Below are 7646 nucleotides of genomic sequence, written 5' to 3'. Positions count from 1 at the left end.
CCTGTTGGGGTGGGGAGAGGGCACTGGGGACACAGGTCTCTCAGGAACCAGTCCTGGGGCCTGAAGTGCACAGTTTTAGAAGAGTTCTGGGGTGCACAGTTCAGGGGGGCAGCAGCCGTGGTAGAGATGCGCAGTGAAATAATGTGTAAATACGGTAATGAGGCTGCGGTTACGGGGGGGCTGCATCCCGGGGTCCCGTGACATGTCTCAGACAAACATACGTGACGTGTTTGGTGACGCACCTCGATGGGAGGCTCACTCATTACTTCACCGGATTTCCTCTCCAAGAAGGGTCCAGAAAACCGGATACAGAAAGCGCAGTCATGGCTTCGTGACGCTATCTCACCTTCTGGAGTTTAAGAGAGAATGAACGAGAGAGAGACAGACACAGGGAGAGAGAGACAGCTAGACAGAGAGAGAGAGAGAGAGAGACAGAGAGAGACAGCTAGACAGAGAGAGAGACAGGGAGAGAGAGACAGAGAGAGACAGCTAGACAGAGAGAGAGAGAGAGAGAGAGAGAGACAGAGAGAGACAGCTAGACAGAGAGAGAGAGAGAGAGAGAGAGAGAGAGAGACAGAGGGAGACAGCTAAACAGAGACAGAGAGAGACATCCAGACAGAGACAGAGAGAAGAGACAGAGAGGCAGAGAGAAAGAAAGAGTGTGCGAGAGAAAGAGAGAGAAGAGACAAAGGGAGAGAGAGAAGAAGCAAGAGAGTCAGAGAGAGAGAGACGGGGAGAGAGAGACAGACACAGGGAGAGAGAGAGAGACAGCGAGGGAGAGAAAGCGGAGAGAGTGACAAACAGGCAGGGAGTGGCACACAGACACAGAGAGAAAGAGAGAGACAAAGAGAGTGTCGGTGAGAGAGAGTGACAGAGAGAGGGAGAGACAATAGTCAGTGTATTTATTGGCCAAAGTGCCTGTATTTCGCAGACTTTACAATCCACCAAGAAGGTGAGTCCCTCGATGGTCCATTGCCCTGGCCGCCCTCTTTACGTGGAATTAAAGCACAGCAGCACTTACCCCGCAGTGTCACGCATGGCGCGTGATGATAGGTCACTGCACGCACACTGCTCGCGTGAGACAGCGCGTGCAGCTCGAGCATAAGTACCAGTTTAGCACCGAAATATAGCAACAAACTACAGACGGATGAACTATCAACCGCAACAAAGGGACGTGCACTGCGCAGCAACATGTGCAACGGCATTTTTAGTAACTTTTGATCTGTTTGAGCTAGAAACAATTATTTTGTTAAAATTTGCAGATTATGCAGCTGGTGATCGATTACGTGGGAAATGCGGCAAATCTACAATTATGGAAAAAATGCTGAGGCCGCACAATTGCATAATTCCAGTGGGCCTGGCTATGCGTAGTTGTTTAATCAACATGTTCAGTGCACAATAAGAGCCAGGAGGCTGCGAGGCCCAATGATTGTTGCTAGAAATGTTTGTAGTGTGTGTGGGCTGGAGGTGTGTGTGCATGTGTGTGAAAAGTGTGTGAGACAGAGAAGGTGTTTGGATGTGTAGATGTCTGTGTTTAGGTGTATGGCTGTGTGTCTGTGTTCGTATGTCTCTGTGTTTGTGTGTGTGAAAGTGTGTGTGTGTGTGTGTGTGTGTGAAAAAGGCTGTTTGTGCATGCACATTATTAAAGTTTATTTGTCTTTGTGTGAAAATATGTGTGTGAGACAGTTAATCTATCTGACTCTGTCAATCAATCAATCAGGAATTTGTAAAGCGCACTACTCGCCTGTGAGGGTCTCAAGGCGCTGAGGAGGTGAGGAGGGGTGCTGCTACCACTCGAACAGCCATGTCTTGAGAGGTTTCCTGACGGTAAGGAGGTATTTGGTCTGACGCAGGTGGGTGGGAAGAGTCTTCCACGTCTTGGCGGCGAGGTGCGAGAACGATCTGCCGCCGGTGGTTGTTCTACAGACGCGTGGGACGGTTGTGAGGTCGGCGGAGTGGAGATGCCGGGTCGCGGTGTAGAAGGAGAGTCATCTGTTGAGGTATGCTGGTCCGGTGTTGTGCAGCGCTTTGTGAGCGTGGGTGAGGAGTTTAAGAGTGATTCCCTTGTTGACGGGAGCCAGTGCAGGTCTCTCAGGTGGGCTGTGATGTGGCAGTGGCGGGGGATGTCCAGGATGAGGCGTGCAGAGGCGTTCTGGAGTCAGAGGGTGTGTGAGAGAGAAGGGAAGGGATGGGATGGTAGAGAAAAGGAAAATGTGAGAGAATGAGTGAAGCCGAGTGAGAAAGAGAGAAAAAGAGCACACGTGAAAAAAAGGGTGAAAGAGAGGAAATGAAAAGAAAATAACGTTGGTGTTTGTGAGAGTGAGTGAGTGTGAAAGAGTCTGAGTGCGAGAGAACTAATGTGAAAGTGGAACCGGAGCGAGAGAGATTGAAAGAAAGCAAGACTGGGAGAGAGTGGTAAAGAAAAGGAGTGATTGTGTGTGAGAGAGAGTGAAAGAGCGTACAGGTGAAAGATAAAGGAAGAATGAGGGGCGAGAGACGAGAGTAGGAGGGAAGAAATACAGGGAGATTGTGTGAGGAAGAGAGGAAGTGAGAGAAACTGAGTGAATGAGATGTGGAGAAAACGTGCTTAGGGAGTGAATGTGAGAAAGACAACAAACGAGTGTGAACGTGTGGAAGAGGGAGGCAGAGACATGAGTTTGAGAACCTGAGTGAAAGAATGTGTGTGAGTGATAGAGAAAACAGCAGCGCTAGAGACACATATGTGTCTGTATCTGGTATTTACATTAAACAAGCTATGAACTCTGTGACTGGAGAGGCAGCCGGTGTGTGTAAAGTTCTTTAAGGAGGTGCATCGGCTCTTTAATAAATTGGAGCGTTGAGGTGATCCTGGAAGACACAGGGAAACTGTCCCAGATCCTGGGTGCAGATGGAGAAAGCTTGATGCCTTTTTAGGTTACGTCAAGCAGACAGTGCAAGATCTCTGGTTGCAAAAGACCCATTGGGGGCTTATCAAGAACTTACCGGGCTTACAGCCTGCCCATTGCTTACCATTTGCTGGTTTCACTGTCACTCTCATTTGCTTGCTTCTTATTCAATGGCTTGCCTTAGTCCATCTGTCAGTCTTACTTTTGTCCCTCCTCTGGAGCGTACCCTGTACAGCATCTTTCTGATTGGCTGACTTCTCTCCTTTCTCTGTTTACTTTTAGGGGAATATTTTTTTCCTTTTTTGTTAAGCACGCCATTCGAGTGCATGTGTTTTCCGGCTCTCTCCTCCTCTTTCTCTTATACTCCCCCCAGAATCCTCTGGGGCTCCCATTTTTCTCTCTTGTGCGCTTCTTCCCCTTTGCACTCTGTTGTGGTTACTCTTGAGTGCTTCTCGCTCTCGTCTGTGTTTCTCCCCCGACCCACCGGCGCTCTCTGTTCGTCTCTTCCTCACCCCCCCTTTTTTAATTTACTGATCCAAGTAGTGTCCACCATTTTAGATCGGCAAATAAAAAATTAAAGTAAACAGCGCCTGCATCACTCTGCTGGCACGTGCACGAGCTCTGCGCTTAAGAGCTGACATCACCACGCGTGTGTGAGCCAGTGGAATGGCATTGCATCATTGCACCTTTTTTTATTTATATTTTTTTGACGATGCTGCACCGCACATTGCCAGAAAGCATTGGCAAAGCCAGCAGGCCCCAAAGGTTATTTTTTGCTGTTCTTCTTTCCAATGTGATGGTGTCCCTGCTGCGGGTGTGCTGGGAGCCGCAGGAGATGCTGAGCTGCCCAGTCAGACATGGGGGTGCAGGCTCGATGTCTCCGTAGATGATGCAGGACGGCAAGAGAAGCCAGTGGGGCTCCATCAGAAGAAGGTGATGTGGACATATTCGAGACGTGCAGCAGCCTCGGAGTGCAAGGGACACCTTCCTGCACAGAAACAATCCTGAGATTGCGCTCTTTCAAGGTGTGCTGCAGAATGCATTCTGCAGCACATAGAAAGATGAAAAAACAAGAAGAAATAAAAATATTTTTCATCCTTACGCCTGCTCTGGGGAGGAGTATCTTTTTGGGCGCATTTCCAGGTTTACAAGTTCTTGTAAATCTAGGAATGAGTCGAAATCCACAGAACACCCACGCAACACCCATGGAAACGCCTCCCTGGCGCTAGTAATGTAACGCAGCGATTTGCGCTGTGTTACATTTACTCAGGATTTATGAAGCCGCGCAGGGCCACGTACGATTGCCTTGCGTGGCTTCATAAATCTCACTCGGGCCACGTACGATTGCCTTGCGTGGCTTCCTAAATCTCACTTGGGCCACGTAAGATTGCCTTGCGTGGCTTCCTAAATCTCACTCGGGCCACGTAAGATTGCCTTGCGTGGCTTCATAAATGTCACTTGGGCCACTTAAGATTGCCTTGCGTGGCTTCATAAATCTCACTTGGGCCACGTAAGATTGCCTTGCGTGGCTTCATAAATCTCACTTAAGGTTTGCATCCAGCAGGCCATTACCATGGCCCAATATACCTGGAGTGGAGGTGGCCTATTGGGACTTTTGATGCTGCCATCTGTGAGTAGAGCCCGAGGGGTGCCCTGTAGAGGCTGAAGATGGGGTGACAGCACGGAACGCTGGGGAGCTGGGCAGGTGATCGAGAACTTCTGGGATATGACGGTACCCCTATAAAAGGAGGGTAGTGGGCTAAGGTAATGGGGAACCAGTGAAAGACGTTTCCCATAAACCCCATTCAAGACTTCAGGATACGGATGAGTGTGGGGGGGCAGTGACGTCAGCAGGCAGCAGGCAGAGGTCATCTTTGCCTGTGGTCAGAGGGGTCACCTATGGTTTGTAAAGGAGCTGCCTCCGTGCCGCAGGGTGAGATGAAGGTGCCTGCCAGCCCTGCGGGGGAGGGTGGGCGCTGGTTTCATCTTGAAGTTGTGCATAGACTGCTTTTCAGTGATCTTGGGATGAATGGTAGGTGAGCAGCCCTGTCAGGATTCCCCGTCCATGTAATGTGCTGCTCCAGTCTAGGGGTTTTCTTAGAATTCTGGGACTTGTAGTTTTATGAGACTATAATAAATCCCAGAATTCCAAAGAGAAAAACTGGCCTGGGGAGCTCGCGTGTGAGAGCTCTCACTAAAAAGCTGAGAGATCTGCCTCCGAGCTTCGCAGCGCTAGAAGCGCCTCTCATGGGAGGGATGAACGGCCAGCTCCACAAATCTCACACCATGGGGTGGGACAGAAAGCCTACACAGCCATGGGCCCTCGAGGCGCTAGGACAGCCCATGCGGATGGCAGTACCTCTGTTTATCACCCAACACCTCGTTATGGGTAGTAAGCGCTATATAAATGTCCATTCACTTGATGAGGGGATGTGGTCAAGGGAGTGAACTCCGCTTTTCATTCTCCCAGCACTGATACCATGAAGAGTGACTACAGCATCCAAGGCGCTGTGCACACGAGGCGCTTTTCCCGCCATCAGCAGCGAGTGAAAGCAGACGAGGACCCCGGCCCTTCCCTCACCCCCACCCCTAGACTTGTTTTCACTTGTTTATTCTATTAGAAGAGTGGGAAGAGAAACAAAGCGTGTTAAACCCCGAGGGGCTGTGTAAGTGTGATGGGGGGGGGCACAAGTAAAGCCTCCGCCTGCTGGCAGCCCCCCGCCATATGGTTTCTGAATCTGGGCAGCACTCAGTAGTCACCATGATTGATTAACTGCCCGCCCCCTCCCCGGGCCTTAACAGCTTTGTCCCGGCGCAGCCCCTGACGCACAGCATCTGCCGCGAGGGGCCATGAATAGCGATTGATTAGCGCGGGGGGGTCCTAATGAATAAGACTCAAGGGGGGGCTGTAAGTGTCCGTCTGCTCCGCCGCCCCCACCCTCCCGCCTATTTGTAACACTTAACCAGATCAATGGGTTGTTTTCGGGGTGGGCGGGGGGCGCCCTCGGCACAGTCGGGCTGAAGTTATTAGGTGGGGGGCGAAAAGTCAACAACCCCCTCCCCCCCCCCAGGCGGCGCTCACTTTCTCAGCACTAGGCGCTTTACGGGCCTCCCTCCATGTTTGTGCTTTCACTGCCCCTCGCTTCCTCCATCTTGCCCCCTCCTTTCACTCATCCGTTCTTTATTGCTGCCCTCCTTCTTCTATTCTTCCCTTCCCTTTCAATTCCCTTTATTTTCATTTCCTTCACTCCTTTCCCTTTATCTTTCCCACCTCTTTTTCTCTTTGAAGTTTCTCCCTCATCCCTTTTTCTTTATTTTTTCTCTTCGAAGTCCTTCCTTTCTCCCTTATTTATTTATTTTTTTCTCTTTTATTTTTTTCCTTATCCTTTTTTTTCTTTTTTCTCGACCCACTCCCTTCATTACTTCTGCACTCAAATATTCATTTATCCCCATCTTTCCTAGTTCTTTTTTTCTTTGAACTCTCACCCTCGCCCCCTTTCCTTCTTTATTTTTTCTCCTTGAAGTCTCTCTCACTCCCTTTCTTCCTTCATTCTTCTCCAATCCCCTCTACTTCTGCTCTCAAATATTTATTTGCCTTTCCCCCTCACCCCTCTTTTCCCCTCCCTTTCTTCTGTCCATCCTTCCTTCCCTCTCTCCCCTGCGTCCTTCCACCATCCCTTCTTCATCCCCCTCTCGTCCTCCTCTCTCTTTCCGTCCGCCTGCTCCGCGCCCCCCCCCCTCTCGTCTTCCCCTCTCTCTCTGACTGCCCCCCCCCCTCCTTATCTCCCCTTTGAAGCCAGATTCATTCTACGAGGACCGGGCGGCCCCCAGGTGGGTGGGGGTCCCTGGCCCGGTGGGTCCCTCTGCACCCCGACCCTGGACATTTGTGCTGCGAGAGCAGCCCCCACCCCTTACATCTCCCCGAAAAGCCCTCAGGGCCCCCCAGGGTGAGTGATAAAAGAGCCATTTGCTGCACGCAGATGCTTTACATGCCCCCCCCCCCCGCGCCCCACACACACACACTTTTCACCCCCCCGGGCACCTGCGAGTCTAACATCACAAAATGCTGTTTCCAGTTTATGTTCTTTCTCTGCCCGTGAAACCCTCAAAGCGCTTTTATCACCAACAAGATGAGAATAAGTGAAAAGTGAGCGGGTTCGAGGCTAGTGCCCCCCAAGACTCACCTGCCTGGTCCACCACGCGCTGGACCCCCCCCCCCCCCCAGGATGTCTCTTTGTTTCATCACTGCAGGTTTTACGTCACACAGAGCGTGCACGGAGTGAGCACTAACTGCACACTCTCAGGTGCACCAGTGACCTGCACTGTTGTCCTATCCCACCATGCTTCGCTCAAAGTCCAAGGTTCAAACAGAGTAAACACATTTTTTAATATTTTAAGAACCATATAGATTCCTTTAGCATAAAACAATTCCTACAAGTGTCTTTCCTCCCTGAGCCACCAAACACACCCTGCATGGGTTGGTGCATTGTACTGCATTCAGTGCACATACACCCTGCATGGGTTGGTGCATTGTACTGCATTCAGTGCGCACACATACTGCATGGGTTGGTGCATTGTACCCCATGCATTCAGTGCACACACACCCTGCATAGGTTGGTGCATTGTACTGAATTCAGTGCACACACCCTGCATGGGTTGGTGCATTGTACCCCATGCATTCAGTGCACACACACCCTGCATAGGTTGGTGCATTGTACCCCATGCATTCAGTGCACACACCCTGCATGGGTTGGTGCATTG

The sequence above is a fragment of the Pleurodeles waltl genome, chromosome 1_1 (assembly GCF_031143425.1).
Source record: "Pleurodeles waltl isolate 20211129_DDA chromosome 1_1, aPleWal1.hap1.20221129, whole genome shotgun sequence".
Taxonomy (NCBI): Eukaryota; Metazoa; Chordata; class Amphibia; order Caudata; family Salamandridae; genus Pleurodeles; species Pleurodeles waltl.
Note: the sequence above shows the minus strand (reverse complement) of the source record.